This window comes from Rhea pennata, chromosome 14 (assembly GCF_028389875.1).
Source record: "Rhea pennata isolate bPtePen1 chromosome 14, bPtePen1.pri, whole genome shotgun sequence".
Classification (NCBI taxonomy): domain Eukaryota; kingdom Metazoa; phylum Chordata; class Aves; order Rheiformes; family Rheidae; genus Rhea; species Rhea pennata.
This window is the reverse complement of record NC_084676.1, coordinates 596,711-615,292: the sequence shown is the minus strand read 5'-3', so window position 1 is coordinate 615,292 and position 18,582 is coordinate 596,711. Positions and strand designations below refer to the sequence as shown.

The 18,582-nt window shown below is 50.6% G+C and overlaps 1 long non-coding RNA gene across 3 annotated transcripts; it reads right to left on the bottom strand.

The window, feature by feature from the left end:
- Positions 1 to 9,777: 9,777 nt before the first annotated feature.
- LOC134146779 (uncharacterized) lies at positions 9,778 to 16,136 on the bottom strand. 3 transcript variants are annotated; one of them, XR_009959887.1, is made up of 3 exons: positions 16,032 to 16,136; positions 14,517 to 14,819; positions 9,778 to 9,911 (listed from the first exon to the last, which is right to left on the bottom strand). It is a non-coding gene; the product is annotated as an uncharacterized LOC134146779 (long non-coding RNA). The 3 variants fall into 3 exon arrangements; XR_009959888.1 differs by lacking the exon at positions 9,778 to 9,911 and adding an exon at positions 9,993 to 10,589; XR_009959886.1 differs by lacking the exon at positions 9,778 to 9,911 and adding an exon at positions 12,997 to 13,142.
- Between the last annotated feature and the right edge of the window lie 2,446 nt (positions 16,137 to 18,582).

Genomic DNA, 18,582 nt, shown 5'->3' with positions numbered 1-18,582 from the left:
GCTCCCCAATTGCATCTTATCCCTGCAGGACAAGTTTCAGTGAAAGTCCAGGGTTACTTGTACATCCAGCATGTCACTGTGCATCAACTTTGGAGACAGAGCTTTCCCTACCTTAGTCTGGCAAAATGCCATCTGGAGCCATCTAGGAGTAAATAACCCAATGGCATCAGGATTTGGGGTATTAAGATCCCACATACAATAGCCCTACTGTGATCTGCTGACAGTGAAGCTAGAAAGGCTGGATCCTGTCTGCCAGGGCATACACTTTGCATCACAGCACTGCCACTGTGCTCACTCAGCACCTCTTGAAGCAGTTAAAAAGAAATAAATTAAAAAGTAAAAACAATGTTGTTTTTCCTTCTTCTCCTTCTTTCTTTCTCTACTTCTAATCCTGTTACTCAATGAGGTGATGCAAATGATTTCACTCCAAGATGGAGCATTAAAGTTTCACTCTATGCCAAACTGGAGAGCAAAACTCAGAGCCCAAGAGGCATCTGAATTCCTGCTTCTCCAGAGAGCAACAGGTTGAACTGGGCTGCTGAACCCTTTTAACATCTAAGCCTCAATTTTCAAATTTCAGCTCAATTTTCATCTCTCTCCCCCCACAAAGTCAGGATCAACGATTTGTATTTCCTCAACCAAAAAACCATCACCTGGCTGGTTCTGACATCATGAAAGCTCCTGTGTGACTCTGCTCTCTGTAGAAAAGATGGGATACAGACATCACCACAAGGTTCCTGGCACAATGGATGGAGGGGGTTGGCCCTAGGAGGGGGCATAGCACAAGGGGATCTCTAGCCTTGGGGATTAATGAGGCTCGGCCAAATGAGGCTGTCACCACCCTGATCTAGTGCTGGCATGCACCAAGCAGGCACCTGGACAGGCGTGTCCCAGGATTCCCATCCCACCACCCCTTCCAGGACTCTGTGAATCTGGGATAAATGAGCTTTAGCAAGGCTATCCCTAGTTGGTCAAAATACAACGAAAATGCTAGATGTCTTACCTAAGGGTTCCCACAAAACAGCATTTATACCTCAGCTGTTTCTCCTGTGACCAATAGGTCACAATTCCACCCTGCGGGTAAGAGGTGAGGAGCTTCAACTCTGACACCCCCTCCAGAGCAGGGCTACTGTGCAGACCTCTTGTCACCCAGCTAGACAAGTATGCCAGGGAGAGTAGGAGAGGCAGACTGGAGCAGAAGAGGCCAAGAGTTGGACCGTGGTGAGCTGTGTCTCCGATCTGACAGGACCAGTTCCTTGTAAGCCAGCCACTGAGCCTCTCGCAAGTGGCTCATTTATTTCCCTTTCTGATTTTACTCTGCCTTTTTCTGGCTGGTCACACTTGTGAGCTGACAGTGGTCCTGGTTTGTGCAGTAACCAGCAGGGAACATAACCCTCATGCCAGCAAGCACTATGGAGCGCAGTGCACAAGAAATGGAGCTGATGATCCTGTCTGGCACCCTCAAACCCAGGAGAGGTGAGGGGCTACCAGGAGGCCATTGCTGGACACCAATGTGCACTATGCCATACACACCAGGGACAGCTGTCCTCCCTGTCCCCACGAGATGGCAGCAGCACCCATGCTACTGGTAGCTCTGGCTCAGTCCAGACATATCCTTGTTATTGTTCAGCATTTTCACTGGCTTGCGGATGCCAGGCAGGGGCGGTGTTAAGAGCTTTTGATATCAGTTTAAAAAGGACAGTGGCCGGGACCTGCTTTCCCCTGCCTGGCTGAATGTGGGCTGCCACAGTAAGGTCTGCAGCAGGCCACAGTCCAGGCACATGTGAAGGACATGATGGTGTGGTGGGACCTCTCACAAACAGGATTTGGCTCTGAGGGTCTTTCTCCAGACCCTCCTGGAGTGAAGGGGGAGCAGGGAGGGCAGAGGGTAAAGTGATGCAAGAAGGGAATGAGGTGAGAAACAAAGACCAAGTGGCATACACAAAGGACAGTTCTTCAGGTCCTTTTCTTGACTTCTCCCGGAGTAATCTCCCTTTTGGCATCCCAGGCACCTCCTTTCAAACTCTCAGCACTGGTTTAAGCAACAGCCCCAGATAAGTGGCAGGGCAGATGGCTACAGTCATAGAATCAATAAGGTTGGAAGGGACCTCTGGAGATCATCTAGTCCAATCACCCTGCTCAAGCAGGGTCACCTACAGCATGTTAGACAGGGTTGTAGCCAGGCAGGCCTTGAACATCTCCAGAGAAGGAGACGCCACAACCTCTCTGGGCAACCTGGTCCAGTGCTCCGTCACTCTCAAAGTGAAGAAATTCCCCCTCACATTCAGGCAGAACTTCCTGTGCTTCAATTTCTGCCCATTACCTTTTGTCCTGTCACATGGGACAACTGAAAGGAGTTTGCCACTGTCCCCTTGACACTCTCCCTTCAGGTACTTATATACTTTGACAAGATCCCCCCTCAGTCTTCTCTCCTCCGGGCTAAAGAGGCCCGGCTCTCGCAGCCATTCCTCATAGGGCAGATGCTCCAGCCCTCTGATCATCTTCGTAGCCCTATGCTGGACTCTCTCCAGTAGCTCCATGTCTCTCGTGTACGGGGGAGCCCAAAACTGGATGCAGGCCTCAAGATGAGGCCTCTCCAGGGCTGAGTAGAGGGGCAGGATCACCTCCCTCGACCTGCTGGCAACACTCTTTCTAATGCACCCAAGGACACCATTGGCCTTCTTGGCCAAGGGGGTACATAGCTGGCTCATGGTCAACTTGTCATCCACCAGCACTTCTAGGTCCTTCTCTGCAGGGCTGCTCTCCAGAAGGTGAGCCCCCAGCTTGTACTGGTGCCTACAGTTATTTTTCCCTAGGTGCAGGACTTTGTACTTGCCCTTGTTGAACCTCAGGAGGTTCTTCTCCATTCACATCTCCAGCCTGCCCAGGTCTCTCTGAATGGCAGCACAGGCCTCTGGTGTGTCAGCCACTCCTCCCAGCTTGGTATCATCAGCAAACTTGCTGAGGAGACACTCTGTCCCCTCATCCAGGTCATTGATGAAAAAGTAGAACAGGATGGGGCCCAGTACCGAGCCCTGAGGGATGCCGCTAGCCACAGGCCTCCAACTGGACTCCACACCACTGATGACAACCCTCTGAGCTCTGCCTTTCGGCCAGTTCTCAATCCACCTCACTGTCCATTCGTCTAACCCACACTTCCTGAGCTTATCTGGGAGGATGTTATGGGAGACAGTGTCAAAAGCCTTGCTGAAGTCAAGGTACACAACGTCCACTGCTCTCCCCTCATCTAACCAGCCAGTCATTCCATTGTAGAAGGCTATCAGATTGGTTAAGCAGGATTTCCCCTTGATGAATTCCTTCTGGCTACTCCTGATCACCTTCTTTTCCTCCATATGCCTAGAGATGACATCCAGAATGAGCTGTTGCATCCCTTTTCCAGGGATGGAGGTGAGGCTGACTGGCCTATAGTTGCCTGGGTGCTCCTTCTTGCCCTTTTTGAAGACTGGAGTGACACCTGCTTTCTTCCAGTCCTCAGGCACCTCTCCAGTTCTCCAGGACTATTCCAAGATAATGGAGAGCGGCCTGTCAACAACATCCGCCAGCTCCCTCAGTACCCGTGGGTGCATCCCATCTGGGCCCATGGATTTGTGGATGTCTAGCCTGCCCAGAAGGTCTCTAATCCTATCCTCCTCAACCAAAGGAAAGTCTTCCCTTCTCTGGACTTTCTCCCTCATGTCCAGGCCCTGGGATTCTTGAGGGCTGCCCTTGGCAGTGAAGACTGAAGCAAAGAAGGCATTCAGTAATTCTGCCTTCTCTGTATCCTTTGTCACCACGGCTCCCGCCCCATTCAGTAGTGGGCCCACATTTTCCCTTGTCCTCCTCTTGCTATTGATGTATTTGAAGAAGCCCTTGCTGTTGTCCTTAACATCCCTTGCCAGACTCAATTCCAGCTGGGCCTTAGCCTTCCTTGCCACATCTCTACATACTCTGACTACATTCCCGTAATTCTCCCAAGTAGCCTGTCCCCTCTTCCACCTTCTCTCTACTTTCTTCTTCTGTCTCAATCACTCCTCTTGCAGCTGTGGCCCATAAAGGTCCCACCGCATTACCCCAAGAGTTAGCCCAGCAAATGCCACCCACTCTTACTCTGTCCCCCTCCAAGACACACAAGGAATTGCCTTATAAAAGTGATGCTATTTCCTAGCTGGTGCTATGCTAGAGTGGACCCTGCTCCTCCTTTATGATGAAGGGAACCAGAACAGAGGCTCAGTACCTCTATACGGCTCTTTCCATAGTACTTTGCAAAGAAATATAAAGGGATGTTGCCCCCATGGTAAGGGTCTATCTTAGGGTCTGAGAGGTTTTAATTTCACATTGCTTTTGCAAAATCCCAGGACACAGAGACCAGCTAAGGGGCAACACCCCTAAGCAGTTGGTCTACAGCTATGCCATGGATAGCATGCATCCTGGGTTTTCAGACCCTAGCTAGTTCCCACCAAGACCGGAAGTCATTGTGCAAGCTCCCAGGACCAAGACGATGCCCCAGTCAACATCCTAAAAGCAGCTCTGAAGGAGACGAAGCCAAATACGAAATAATTAATAATAAAATGAATTACTTCTTAAAATTGTAGTGGCTGTCATTTTCCTCCTACAACGCAACATTTCTTAATGGTTCCCATGGGAAATAACTTGCAAAGCAGGAATAGCAGAGCTCTCCCCAGTCCATGTCTGGCTCTCCCTTTTCACATCACATGTCAGGCACATGACAATTCTGTAGTAAGCACATGAACTGAGCCTCTGCATCTTCTCCAGGCTGCTAGGTATCAAGTCCATCATCTTCCGAATCACAGGCAAGTCTCCTACTCAGACAATCCCCTTGTCACAGCTGCTTTTCTTCTGGGTTAAACTGCAAGTGAGAAGCCAAGTTGCGACTTCTCATCCTCTATGCCCAGAAATAAATGGGTCTTTGAATGGTGGTATTACATCTACCTCCCATCAGAGGTGGCCTCTTCTCATCTCTTGTGGAAGGATGGCAGAGCTGAAGGTTGGCTCATGCCTTCATCTATCAGCGGAGTTACTGCATGTTTCAAGTCTTCCTTCTCCTTGAAGGACAGCTGTGGCTTCTGCCTGGTGAAGGCACTGGATCACAGTTCAAAGAGTAGCTTTATCATCCTGCAGAGATGGACACTGGGGGGCCAAGAGGCCTCCAGCCAGGCATGGGGCAGGCTCCCTGACTGGTCCGCTGAAGGAGCTGGGGACGGGCATTAATGTTGCAGTACTTGAGGGATGGCTTCAAACTCTCCTTCTGATATCCATGATTCCAGCAAGTCATACTTAGGGCCCATCTCTTCTAATATTCTCCAAAAGGTATTTGTTTACCATTATAACTGCTGTGAATAACTGTTAACAAGATGCATTCCTTATTCTCATGTGTATGATTGCATAACAAGTAGTTTAGAAGTTACAAACCTATAAATTTTTCTGGACTGAAGTTCCCACATTCTCTAAACTGTGTGCCAAGCACAGGGGCATCTGTTTAAATAGGTTTGTTTACAGTCAACCAAGTGTTTATGCCTCACCAGATCCAGCCAGCAGGATGGCAAATTCCTTTCCTTACAACTGCCAAACACCATCAGAGTGAGCCCAATTGGCACTGGGCAGAGCACTTACTTGAATCTGCACAGTCCGGATGGAGGGTTGCAGTGAGCCCAGAGGCCAAACTCCACTCAAGGATACAGACCTCTGGAGAGAGCTTAAGCTCAGGGGACACTTCATCTATCTCAAAAAGAGTAAAGACTGAGCTCAGGGCTAGCACAAAAGCTCAGACAGCTCCAGGAGTCCTCTTGGAAGGCAGTGTAACCCAAGTCTGCTTGCAAAAGAAACAAACAAATCCTTGGGCACCCAGACTCAGAGATGCTAAGAGGCATATAGCTACTTCAGTTCTTGACCCATGATTTCTCTCTTTCTCCTCCCAGTGCCCTAGTTAGCAAGAAGAACTTAGTAACCCCATTGGATTTGCTCCAGGGGCAGAAATGGGTTCCTTCCTGCAGGGCTCCACGCCAGGGACCCCTGGCACCCTAGGGCTCTCCTCTGCTCCAGGGCATGCCCTGGGCAAGAAGCACTGCATAGGGAGAGACACTTTGTGTTGGCAAGTGCCAAGTGAGGAAACTTCCAGCAAGGCAGCAGGGAGAGAAACTGCAACTTGACATGCACCTGCAATGGTGCATGCAATTGACTGCTAGGGCTCAGAGCCTGATCACTACAAGGGGCCAGCAAGCAGGTACCTTCTCCTCTCTGGAAAATGAGAGATTGCTTAGCAACCTTGCAAAAGCCACTTGGCTTTCCATCCTCCAGCAAGGTCACAGGCTTTAAGTGGCAAGACCTGAGGAAGGTAGAAGGTTCCACTCTAACCTAAGGAAGGTTGTCCATCCCTTAGCTTTCTTCAAGCTCCTTCCCCAAAAGGCCTGCAGACACCTCTACCAGGAGGTAGGAGAAGGGACATGAGATGAAAGGACAGCAACAGACTTGCAGGCACTGCCAGCTTCTCCAGCCCATTCGCCTCCAAACACCATCCTAACCCGGGAAAGTCCCTTCCAGGTCTACCTGGAGCTCAGATTGAATCTGGCAAGGAAACTTCACAACTGAGTTCTTTCCAGGGCAAGATATTAATCTCACTTGTAATCTCTGTGTTGGAAGAACTCCACTAACTTTCAGGAGAGGCTTCAGAGAAGGCAGTTCCCTCTTCCTTGTGGATGTGAACAGCAACCTCCATCCTTCCCAGGGTAGAGAGGACCTGCTTTCAGGGCAGTTTCCACTCAGCTTCAGTATCATTGCAGTCCTCCAAGGAGCCAGGGATGAAGCATTTCAAAACTAGCTTGGACTACAGTCCTTGCAGCAGCACTAAGCTACTGCTGAGGTTGTTTCTGCCAGCACCTGCTGCCAAGCCATTCCTAGGCATTGCTCAGTGCCCCAGTGCCACTGCTCCAGCATGGGACCTCCTGCTTCCAAACAGCTCTGTACAGGAATGACTGGGTCTCATGACACTCCTGTTCCTGACAGTACCACCTAGGAGTATGAAAAATGCAGTGTCTAATCCCTGACAGTCAAAGTCAGGGCTGCTCTGCACCCTGAAGCCTGCAAACCCTCAGCAACAGGGCTTCCCTGCACCAGCATCTGGCCGGCTTCCTGCAAGAAGAGCCAAACATCTCTGCAGCTGCTCCCAGCCATTTATATTGGTAGTCCTGTAGTGGCCAACAAGCAGTGGGTTTCCCGATCAGAAAGTGTGTTGGCTCCTCTGCACCACCAGTCTCACCTCCTACCTGCTTGGGATTTGCAAATGGGCTGTCTCTCGCAAGCCGGAAATGAGATCCCAAGAGCTGAGATAGGTAATTCAAGAGTGCTTACAGTGAGACCTTTTGGTCTTCAGCTGATCACTTCCACAGCACTTACCCCAGTGCGCACACAGTCATACTGAGCATCCTTCTACCCTAGCTCTTGGTATGCTGCTGAGGCACCAGGGCAAAGCAGAAGCAAGCTTTGTCCTGGTGCCCTGGTTTTGGGATGCCACAGGCTTCCTGGGAGCCAGAGAGGGGTCAGGGTGCTATGAACTGCACAGGCATTTAGAAACCCAAAGACCCTCACGTTGTAAGAGGCCTGTAGAAATACCTCTTCATCTTTTCTGTTCTTCTCTGGCTGGGTATCATTGAAAGCTTCCAGGACATTTATTTTCTTGCTTATCTTGGAATTGGGAAGGAAGTGAGATGGCAGTGTTTAAATTCATAGTGTGTGCACAGCTCTAATGCTTCTGCTCTCCTCCAGGTGCTGGTTTTACATAATGTCTTTCTAAATTACTGCCTTGGATGCCAGCTATATATCTATAGAGCTACTTTCACTAGCACATATATATATACGTCCCAAGGATCTAAAAGACAGATCCTGGAGTTCTACACTGAGCAGCTTAAACCAATAGAACAAGCCCTTGCAGTTTTGAACACAGGGAGAACCATTAGCTAGTGCTGACTGTAGTTTACCCCTGCAAGGGCTGAGGATGCAAAATCACTGTTAGTAACACCAGAATGTGGATGCAGGGTGTTGGTGACAGCAATTATCTGAATGCAACAAGAGGGATATTCAGACCCAACAGCATCATTTACACAAAATTCAGTACTGAATCTCAGCATTTATCTGTTCTGTATATGCTGATCTGCACAATTAGAGTTTGCTGTTTGTTCCTTGAGTATTGGAGGGTTCTTTTTTAGAGCCACATAAATGAAATCCCAGAACTAAGGCCTGAGCATCATGAGTCAGTAATACATCACACTGGCAGCAGCCAGTCCATTTAAGAACACAGGACTTGCCACATCCTGTTAGAGTGGGAACAGTCAGGTTAGCATCCTGTCCTGAGATCCTGGCATTTGCTGCCATATGTCAATACATCCACAATTTTTTTATTCTGAACAGAATACTAATAATTTGTCCTCTGTCACAAAGAATTGGGCTCCTAGCTCAGCATCATAACAGTTCCCAACTGGGCATCCTAAAAAATCTCCAGGTTGATCTGATGCTTTAGATGCTTACTGGTGCTGGAGGCCAGACCATGACCATGTTAGAGAACAACTTCTGAATGTCTGAGTCAGCTCCAGATTATGGCCTGAACAGGGATATCCCCTGAAGTCATTGCTAAGAAAAAACTGCAGGAAAATACATTCCATCTTCTTTCTAGGAAGAGAGATTTTACAGGAAAAGAATTAAAAAACATGAAAAGTAATCATGAAATTATCACAGGCCCAAGGAGCGAGTAACCCTCCCATGATCTTGGAAGGAAATGTGGCCTGAAGCTCACCAAAGAGCCTCAGTAAGTGGGGGAACCAAATAATTCATTTTTAGGGTGTGAGTTTGACACTGTAGCAGGTACTTGGAAAGCCAGATAATCTCTTGCAGATACCACAAAATCACTGGTTATTCTTGAAATAAAAATACATATTAGAAGTTAGAGTTTTAAAAAGAAAAAGAAAGCATTTGAGACTACAGTCCTGTCTCACAGCATCTTTAGCATGGCCTCTGCAAAGAGCGTTGTGAAGCTATGGATCCAGATGCTCCTGAATAGTTGTGAAACACTATTTCTCACTGAACACAGGAGTTCATTTAAAGAAAAAAAAAATTTTTAAGTTATCTTTTTTAAAAAGAACTCAAAGCATCCCTTTTTGACAAATCAAAGCAAATGAAGTATTTTGATTTTTCATCTCAAAATAGCATTTTGTTTTAGAATTACCGTCTTATTCTTGTAAGTGCTTGGGGTATTTTGGCTCTAGATGGGAATTAATCATACAACTCCACCAGCCTCTCTTCACTCCAGCTTCACGAGTGACCTCGCAGTCTGTCTGCTCTATGGGGACCTGAGGGCATATGTAGAGATGATCAGGGCAGACAGGGCTTTCCTTACAGCTACATCTCAGTTCTGTTTTCCTGCGATCAAACCCTCATCGCTTTAAGGGAATATTTTGGCTAGTAGTGGTAAAATACTTTGAGAAAAAACATATTGTATAAGAGATTAACAGGGTGCTGAGAAGGTATGTCTCTAGCAGCAGTTTCTGGATAACGACACCAACACTGAGGCTCCAGATAATGGTCTTCATTGACAGTTCTCTTCCACATTTGCTGTGAGTATGAGTGTGGCTTTGAAAAACTAGGAGGGACAGGAAGTGGACAGGTAGCAGTGCAGTAAAGGGACTCTGCTTTGGATCTCCAAGAGCTCTCACTTCTATTTCTCTATCAGCTCCAGTGCTGCATCAAGTTGGAAATAGATCTGCTAGGAGGTGGCAGGGAGAGGCAGGATTTTTGTGTGCCAATGAGAAGCAGTGTGTAGAGACCCCCCAGCTTGACAAGAGGAACTGAATCTTGAACTGGAAACATCCCACAGCTTGAGCGAAGGTGATAGGGTCTGAAGAGTGCTAATAAAGGAAACCACAAACTGTCACTACAGTGATGCTACCTGAAGCATTTATTAGAAAAGCCACAAGAGGTCAATAGGAAAAATTTGGCAATATTTTAATGTTCCTGGTGGATATGGCAGATTAAAGTGGAGAGCTTAGCTGCAGCAATTCACAGGGTGCTAAGGTGCTTCCCTCATGCTTCCCAGGCCATGATGAATCACAGCAGCTCAGAACAGGGGCTGTGGCAGAGCCATGCAAGCTGTCTCAAAGCCTCCAGCAAGTTCAGAGATGAAGAGCCTGAAGAACAGGTTTTAGCCATTGATCTATGAGTTGCCTTAACAGAACCATGCATTCAGGGCAAAGAAAGAAAGGGAAACAACTCATCTTATGGCCTGGCAGCAAGCTACTGAAGAGTGATGAAGGCCTCAAGAGGCAATGCAGGCCAATAGTAGATCATGGTTAAGCCAGAGAGATGTCTCCACAGAGAAGCCTTCCCAAAAAATCACTTTACACATATAGGAGGTTGAAAGACAAGCTCAACTATAAGCTGTTTGCATGAAACAAGGTATATCACCTTGACATCCCTAGTTGCCCCAGCCTAGTAACGGAACAGGGACTTGAGGACTTGTGTTGATTCCAGAAAACTTCTTCCACATGCAGTTCAACTTAATTCCGTAAGTTCTTGCCAAGATGGCACTGCAGAGAGAAAAGCAGGACAAAAGAAACCCTGAAATGCAAGTAGCTTTGAGCTGGCATCTGGGTATCATCCAATTAAAGTGGTGAGGAATTTTCAGATTGAGATGAAGGATTTTGTGAAGTTCTCAGCAGGTTGTCTGGACACTGCAGAATGGTATTTGGACCCAGGAATGCACCAAGGACATTTCAAAGGATTGTAAAAGATTCAGTCCATGACTTAGGAACTCTTGACAACCTCATGTGCTTTCTAAGGAAACAAAGTTTAAAATAGTGAGAAAGAGCTGTCAACCTGAAAGAGGCTGCAGAAAGTCAGCAGTGAGGGGCTGGAGTCTTAACCTCAGAAATTAAATGTTAAGAAAGACCACAAACTTCCCCCAGTCCAGAGGAGGTACAGCAGTTTGTCTGGACTGAGGTCCACTCAAACACATAGATGTCTCTAAAGCAAAGACTACGCTCACATTGTGCAGAGATCACTGCTTTCTCCCACCTCATTTCCTTGCAGGAACCTTCAATGCCTGGACTGCTCTTCAACATGTTAGTGACACCAGTAGGTGTGATCCAGTAGCTTTTGGAGGCTACAGTTTAATGGTAGGATAACTCAAGTATTCATCTACAGAAACAGGGTGCACTCCTACTGTGTACATCTACTGCAAGTGCTGGGAAAGAGCTGCAGACAATATCTGGAAGTGTTTTTTTCACAGCACATTCTCCAAAATCTGCCTGAGGGGATGCATTCACAGCTCACCAACCCCAGTATGTCCACTGCTCACCTTAAACCCAGCTGGACTGAGTCAGCACAGTCAGCTTTAGTTCTGCATACATCAGCAAGGTAGGATGAGAATAAAATGAATCTTGCAGAGAAAAGCATGGGAGTGCCTTCATCCTAACAAAAACACCAGCCACTTCGGACACCAGGAGCCAGAGCCAGGTGTCCAACAGCCTTTCCTCCTGGGCCCAGCTGGAGACTGAACACTTTCCCAGAAAATGCTATGGGCATGTGAAGAGAGAAGCAAATGGATCACACCACTTCAACTGCATGCAATCAAGTGAGCTGAACGCTGAAAGACAGAACATTGGAAAGTGGGGTGAATGTACCCCACTCAGTTCATCTCAGGATTTGTTTGCTGCCATTAAACAAGGGCACAATCACATTTAAGTGTTGCACAACCTTTGCTAATAGCTGTACATTGATACTAGGTCTTACTTCCTCCTCCTCCTTAGGAGGCAAAGAGCAGCGAGCGCTGGTTTCATAAATCCTGAATAGTCACCAAAAAAACAGAAAGACTGGAATTTGATGGCCATTGGTTGTCAGTTTTCAACAGAACAGCTGCCAGTACTTTGATCTCCATTACTAGATTATCTGAGGATTATGGGAACCCATGCTTCCCTCTAACTTAGTTGGGAACCAAGAACTAGTAAGGGTCCTGCATCTCCACAGGCGATGACACCACAGAGTCCTCCAAGGTCAGAAAGGGAAAGAGTTGATGGGCTGGAAGACATCTTACTGAGAAAAGGGTAATGGGGACTTACATGCCAGTTGAGGGAGAAGAGAAAGCATGCTGCATAATTTGAACAAGCCATCATGAAAACAATCCCAAACTTAATTCACTTGGATAAGACTTCATGTGGTGCTTAAAAGAATTAGCACTTTATCTTTGTAGAAACAAGAAGCAGGAATGCATTCTGCCACTGCGCAGTCACTGATTCACCTTCCTCCCCCCCCCCCTTTTTTCGACGAGTGAGCAACAGAGACCTTTTTATAGCTCACCATGGGCACTGCAGTTGTGGACAAGGAATCACTGGTATATCCTCAAGACCTCAGTCTTACTAAACGGACAGAAACACACAAACGCTGTACCCAGGGATCAGCCTGGACCCAGAGGTGCCTAATAACTCACAACGCAATGTTTGGGTGTCTGCAAGGGCAGAGCATCCTCACAGCACACAAACAAGGCTAATAGTGCCTTCCAACAGGACCCACCACCACGGTGTTCACCTGAAACAGATCATCAAGGGTACCATAGTGAACTTTTTTGAGAGAAGCGGTTACAACTGGAGGGCTGTAGTTAAACATGGCCAAACTTTTCCATTGTTATTTTTCAGTTACTTGATGTTCTGAAAGATATTTAGAAAAATGACTTTAGCCGTCCTGTGCCAAACTGGGTGAGGATAAAAAAGAAAAAAAAAAAAAAGGGAATTTGGCAGACATGTTCTTCATTCAGTATGTAGTTTGGATGTCAGCCAGTGACCAACATAGGAGTTTTGACTGCTCTGGGAGATGAAAAACCATTCACAAATAATTTGATTTAGGGTCATTGGGATTTCTTTTTATAAACAATTTTAATTGAGAAGTATTTTTTTTAATTAGGATCGACAGATGTAATAGCAACTGTATTGTGTGCACAGTTCATCATTCCTGTCTTCGTAAATGACTCACATATGTGGTGTACTAGTTCCTTGTTCACTGCACATGATGAAGTTTATTCATGGGGCAATTAATGTATCGCAGACAGTGCAAAGGTGATGCCGAAGTCTTCTTTCAAAAGGCATATTCTGAAGAGGATCCACAGAGAAAGCAAAGGAAGTTTTCACCATTGTATGACATGGTCCAATTTTAGGGGCTCGTTTAAGCCCTTGCAAAACTTTAGACACCCCTACATTGGTATATTTGGCTTATGATCCTTACAATAAGCATGAATCTTCTATTAGTATTGGTCAGGATCAGAAACCATATCACAGAATCAGTAAGGTTGGAAGGGACCTCTGGAGATCATCTAGTCCAATCCTCCCAAAGATTTCCTGGTGCTGGTTCCACTGGGGCTTGAACCCAGGACCTTCAGTGTATAAAGCAGATGTGGTAACTACTACACTATCCCTCACCCCAATCAATATATAATTGTATTCTAATAGCTCTGGCTCCAGAAGAAATACTCTAGTCACTCTATAAACCAGAATATGCTACCTTTTCTGTTGTGGAACTGCTGAACAACAATTGTACCATGGCAAAAGCACCTTTGCACAGGCAACTGAATGCCCATGAGAGTAAAGCTTTGTTCAATGGTAAGTCTAAATTGAATTGCCTCTTAATTCGTTGGATAGCCCAGATAGCCTGAATAGACCTGGAAAGACTGCAGGAGAACTCGGACGACAAAATGGATGACAGAAGAACAACTCTGTGGCTCAAAATGCATGTTTCTTGGCACCATCCTCTGTGGGACAGTCTCTTCTTTGACTTGCACAATAACAACTGCATCTCAGCCACTTTTGTTATTAATCTTATCTGTTGTTTGAATGGCTCTTAAGATTCCTTCCTGTGATTATAAATGTTAGTAAAAGTTCTTGGAACCAGCAGAGTTGTTTTGTAGTAGAATAAGAGGCTGGGACTGCGAACTTCAAGATGCTCAATGCAATGACCAGATATGCTCTTAAAAGTTCTCTAAATGGGAATTTGAAACAAAAGTCCCAATGATCTTAAGTCTCCAATCACAGCCATGACTCTGAAAAGCCTGTTCTCTGTCTTTAAGAGGAACTGAAAAAAGTGCAATAAATGACTAGTACAATAGTCAAAGAAGGGAGAATGTATCTTATGGGAGGAAACTACCATAAATTCCTCTTACTTAGACTACCAAAACAGAGGGGAATACAATTGCTACTTATAGACAAGTAGAGGGGAGAAAAGAAAAAAAGTCATGAAAGCTTAAAGATGAAAGTTGCACATGAATTAATAGCTGTAAAGAAGCCACTGATATATTTAGGGTAGGGATGAAAAGATTCATGCTCTTCAGAGTAAAGAGGTCAGTGAAAGTTTTCAGTAAACTCTCTTGGGTAAACTCAAGAGAAATCCCAAGTGGAGCTTGTTAAGCATATGGGACATACTGATATTTTTAATACATAGATAAGGTACTAAAAGATTCCCTTGTCTCTTACCATTTGCCTGGCATTCACCTCTTGCGCCTCACTCCATTCAAACAGCCAGCCCAGGCTTGTCCATCACACTGTTCTGCATCAGCTACTTTCCTTTGTTTTAGCACTGCATAGACCAGCTGCAGGTCTCCAAGGCATAGCCACGACTGGCTGGCCATGAGGCTCAGCAGTGAAACACTCGCATATCAGAGCTCCCAAGAGCAATTCTCATCCCATCACAATCAGAGAAAGACTTCTTGTATGCTTCCTGGGTGTCAAGTTTTCATCTTACGTATTTTGTCAGCGGTTGTATATTTACCAACTTTCCTGCAGGAATAAATTAGCATTTAAAATGCCATCAGGGTACCTGGTGGCATTAGCAAGAGGGCCTCATGATTAGGCTTCAGTTATGGCTGTGCAATGTTAATTCATTTTAAGGAAAAATGAGCTAATTAGGAGAGAGAGATTGCCACAGTACTAGCCTTCAGCCTGTTATAGAGGGAGCAGCATGCAATGAAGGCCTTGTGGTCAGGCTGGTGGCTACATTGGCTACTTGGAGCATCCTCACAAGGAAGAAGGCTTTCACACAATGACCAAGGTAGTGTTACTAACTCTGAGCAGTCTTTCGAGAAAGCAAAGATAGATAGCATCTGAGTAACATCTACAGTATTCAAGGTATTTCTGTAAGCCAGCAAACAGCTTCTGACAGTTTGCAAATTACACTTCACAGCAGCTGAGTAACATCATTTCTGTATTAAGAGGAATTTGTTTCCCTTTTCTTGGTTATTCCTTTTGGCAATAGTACTAATAACTAAGTCCAAATAACTAATAACTTAGTTCTAATAACTAAGCACTTCATGACAACTACAGGGTGGATTAGAAAACATCTGAGAAATGCAGCTGTCTTAGCAATTGGATCCTTCTCCCAGCCCCCCGATGAGTGCATACCCCCTTTCCTACAGCACAGAGTACATTCTGGGGGCTCCCATGAAATTTGCCCTGCAAGCAACTGAGTTGCACATCATGCTTGCAGGTTCCTTTGAATCCTTGAGGGAGCACTGACATGCTCCACCCAGCATTTGGTGTCCTGGAAGCAGCAGGCAAACAGGGAGGGACTGGAACTATAGCCAAACCCAGCCTGCCAAGACGCTTCCAGGCCCACACAGAGCAGCCCAAGGAGGACCAGGAAAAAACATCTTTACTTGCATTCACGTTTCTTTTCGATTCAGGGTTCAGGTCTGCCTGTGTTAGTAACAACCGTAAGCGAAGGGATCTCCAGCAAAAGGAAAGCGGAAGGTAGAAATTCTACTAAAGAGCAAACAAGCCACCTGCGAGGGGATGCTCAGTGCAAAGCTGATCCGCCCGCCGCCAGGGCTGTGCGGGCTCGCGGTGCTCCGGCAGCCCCAGCAGCCCCCTCCCGCCGCCCCGCTGCGGCCCCCGCCGGCAGCCGCCGCCGCTCCCCGCCGCCGCCATCCCTCCGCGCCCCGGGATTGCGACCGACGGGGAGGGGCCCGCCGGCCCGCTCCGGCCGCCGCGTACCTGCGCCCTCCCGGAGCCCGGCGCTCCCGGGACTCGCCGAGGCCGCGGCCCGCCTGGCAGGAGCGGGGAGCCTTGCCTCGGCCCGGCCCGGCCCAGCCCGGCTCAGCGCCGCTCCGGCAGAGGCAGGAAGGGGGCGGAGGCGCCGTGACGGCGGCGGTGCCGAGTACGGAGCGCCGCGTACGTCCCCACGCCCGCTGCCACGACGCGCCGCCGCCGCCAGCGGAGCGCAGCGGAGCGGCGGGGGCCAGCACCCGGGGCGGGGGCGGGTAGCGCGGCGGCAGCCCCCGAAGCCGCCGCCACGGTAAGCGCGCCTCGCCCCCGGCATGGCACAGCCTGGCGTGGGCGCGCTGCCCGGCGGCTGCTGGCATCCCTCGGTGCCCAGCAGCGGCGGCCCCCACACCACGCAGCGCCTCTCCGTCTATTTATTTATTTAGCAGCCCTAAATAAATGTATTTTCCCCTCCTCCTCGTCACCTCAGACGTCCCGCGTGTTCCGTGCCCGGGAAACCGAGGGGGTCTCCAGGCCGCTCCCCAGCCCGGTGCCCCGGGACCGTGCCCCGTGCAGTGCCCCGCAGCCAGGCTACCTCAGCTGCCGCTCGCTGCACCGTGGCTGAGGTGGGGAACGGGACTGGGCGACGTCGCTCCCCTCCAGTCGCCTGTATGGCTTCCTCCAGGGCACAGGCGGCCGCCGGGCCATGCGGCTCCTCAGGAATCCCCTGCGGAGCCCGATGGCTCTGCCCGGAGCCCGAGGCCGGGGTGGACGGCGGGGCGGCATCGAGCCCCTCCGTCGGGCGGCTCTGCGCAGCCTCGCGAGTGAAGTAACGCCCCGTCGCGCCGGGCTCTGCGAGGAGCAGCTGATGAGGCAAAGTAGCGGCTGGATAGCGGCTCCGCTGCAAAGTGGCCCCATTCTCCGGTGTCCCCGGGGGCAGAGCCCGGGACGGGCTGGAAAGGGGGAGCCGCGATGCTGAAGCACCCGTCCGGTGCGGCCCGGCCGCCCGGCGCTGGGTCGGCGCCGAGATTTTGTTTTCGCCGTTTTCTGTGCCCGGCAAGTCTCGGCGACGGCTGGTCCCGAGTGTCCCAGTGCCTCCCCGAACACCAGAGCAATTGCCCCGTCCTCCTGTCGGGCCCGAAGCGGCCACTGCCTCCCGCTGAGTCACCTCGAAGGGTCAGGATTGACCAGCGGCCCCGCAAACCCTCCTGCCGGTCGCCACGCCGAAAGTGCCTCTCGCTCCCCGGAATCCCCGCAAAGCTCGGCCTTGCCGAGGGAGCGACGGGCCCGCGGGCCGCATCCAGCTGTGCCACGCCAGTAACGGAGCTGCTGGGGCCAAACCTTCCCCCCGGGCCGGGCAGGGGGTGGGGAACGAGGCAGCCCCGGGACCTGGCCCCCGGAGCTGCACCGGGTCTGCCGCTCGCCAAAGCGCCTCTGATGCCGGACCACCGGGCCCCGCCAGCCACGTCGCGGGGGGGATGCTCAGGCGCCGTCGTGGCGAGACAACGAATTTCCGTGGGGAAAACACGGAGCATCAGGCGTGCCGCCGGCAGGAGCCGTACGGGGGGGAGGGCGACCTGCCCCGACAGGGCTCCGCGCCGCGGTCCAGCCCGCTGGCCCGAGAGCCCGGAGGGAGGATCGGCCCGTCAGGTTCGGGGTGTTGCAGGGACGCTCTCGGTCCTCCGCTCCCGGGAGGGGTGCCCGGAGCGGTTCCCTCCAGCGAGGCCCGTCCTTTCGATGGCTTTCAAAAAAGACCCCTGCACGTCCGCAAAGCGCTGAAAACCTCATTTTCTTCTTTTTCCTTGTTTCCCCCTGCTTTTTTTTCTCGTTGGAAAACAAACAGGAGGCAGCACCCGGGCCAGGAACGGGCCCCGGCAGCGGGACATCCTGGGCTATCACCGGGGAACAGCCGTGCCCAGCCGCTCCGTCCTTGCTGCCGACGGGGATCTCCTTCGGTGCCCGCTGCCGATAGCTGAAACGTTCCGCCGACGCGGCGGAAGCGGCTGGTGCGGCGGGGCCTCCGCGCACCGGTGGCCCCGAGAGCTTGGGCCCGGCGGCGCCGGCCCCGTCGCGAGCTCCCGCCGGCAGCGAGCAGTGGACGACGGCCGCGGCGGCCCGGGCGGCGGCCCCAGGGCCGCGACTCCCGTCCTGGTGGGGCAGGGTGCGGGGGCTGTCACGGGCAGGAGCCGCGCCCCCGGGGCCCGCTCGCGGGCGGCCAGGTCGCTCGCCGACGGGCCGGGCCGGGCCGGGCCGGGGCGGGCTGGGCCGGGCCGGGGCGGGCGGGGGGCGTGCCTGCCCGTCCGGCGGAGTGGAGCTGTCCGGCGGGGGCGGGCAGCGGCGGGCGCGCCCGCGCAGCCCCCCGCCGCGGGGCCGGGCCGGGCCGGGCAGCGCGGCGCGGCGCGGTGCGGCCGCCCGTCGGCGCGGCGCTGCTGCCCGCGCGGCGGGGCGGCCCCGCGCCGGTGCGCCTCTCTCTGCCGCTTCCCGCGCCCTCTCCTCGCTGCGGCGCAGATCTCGCGAGAGCGGCCGGCTGGTGGCCGCGGGGGTTGTTGCAGCAGCGGCGGCG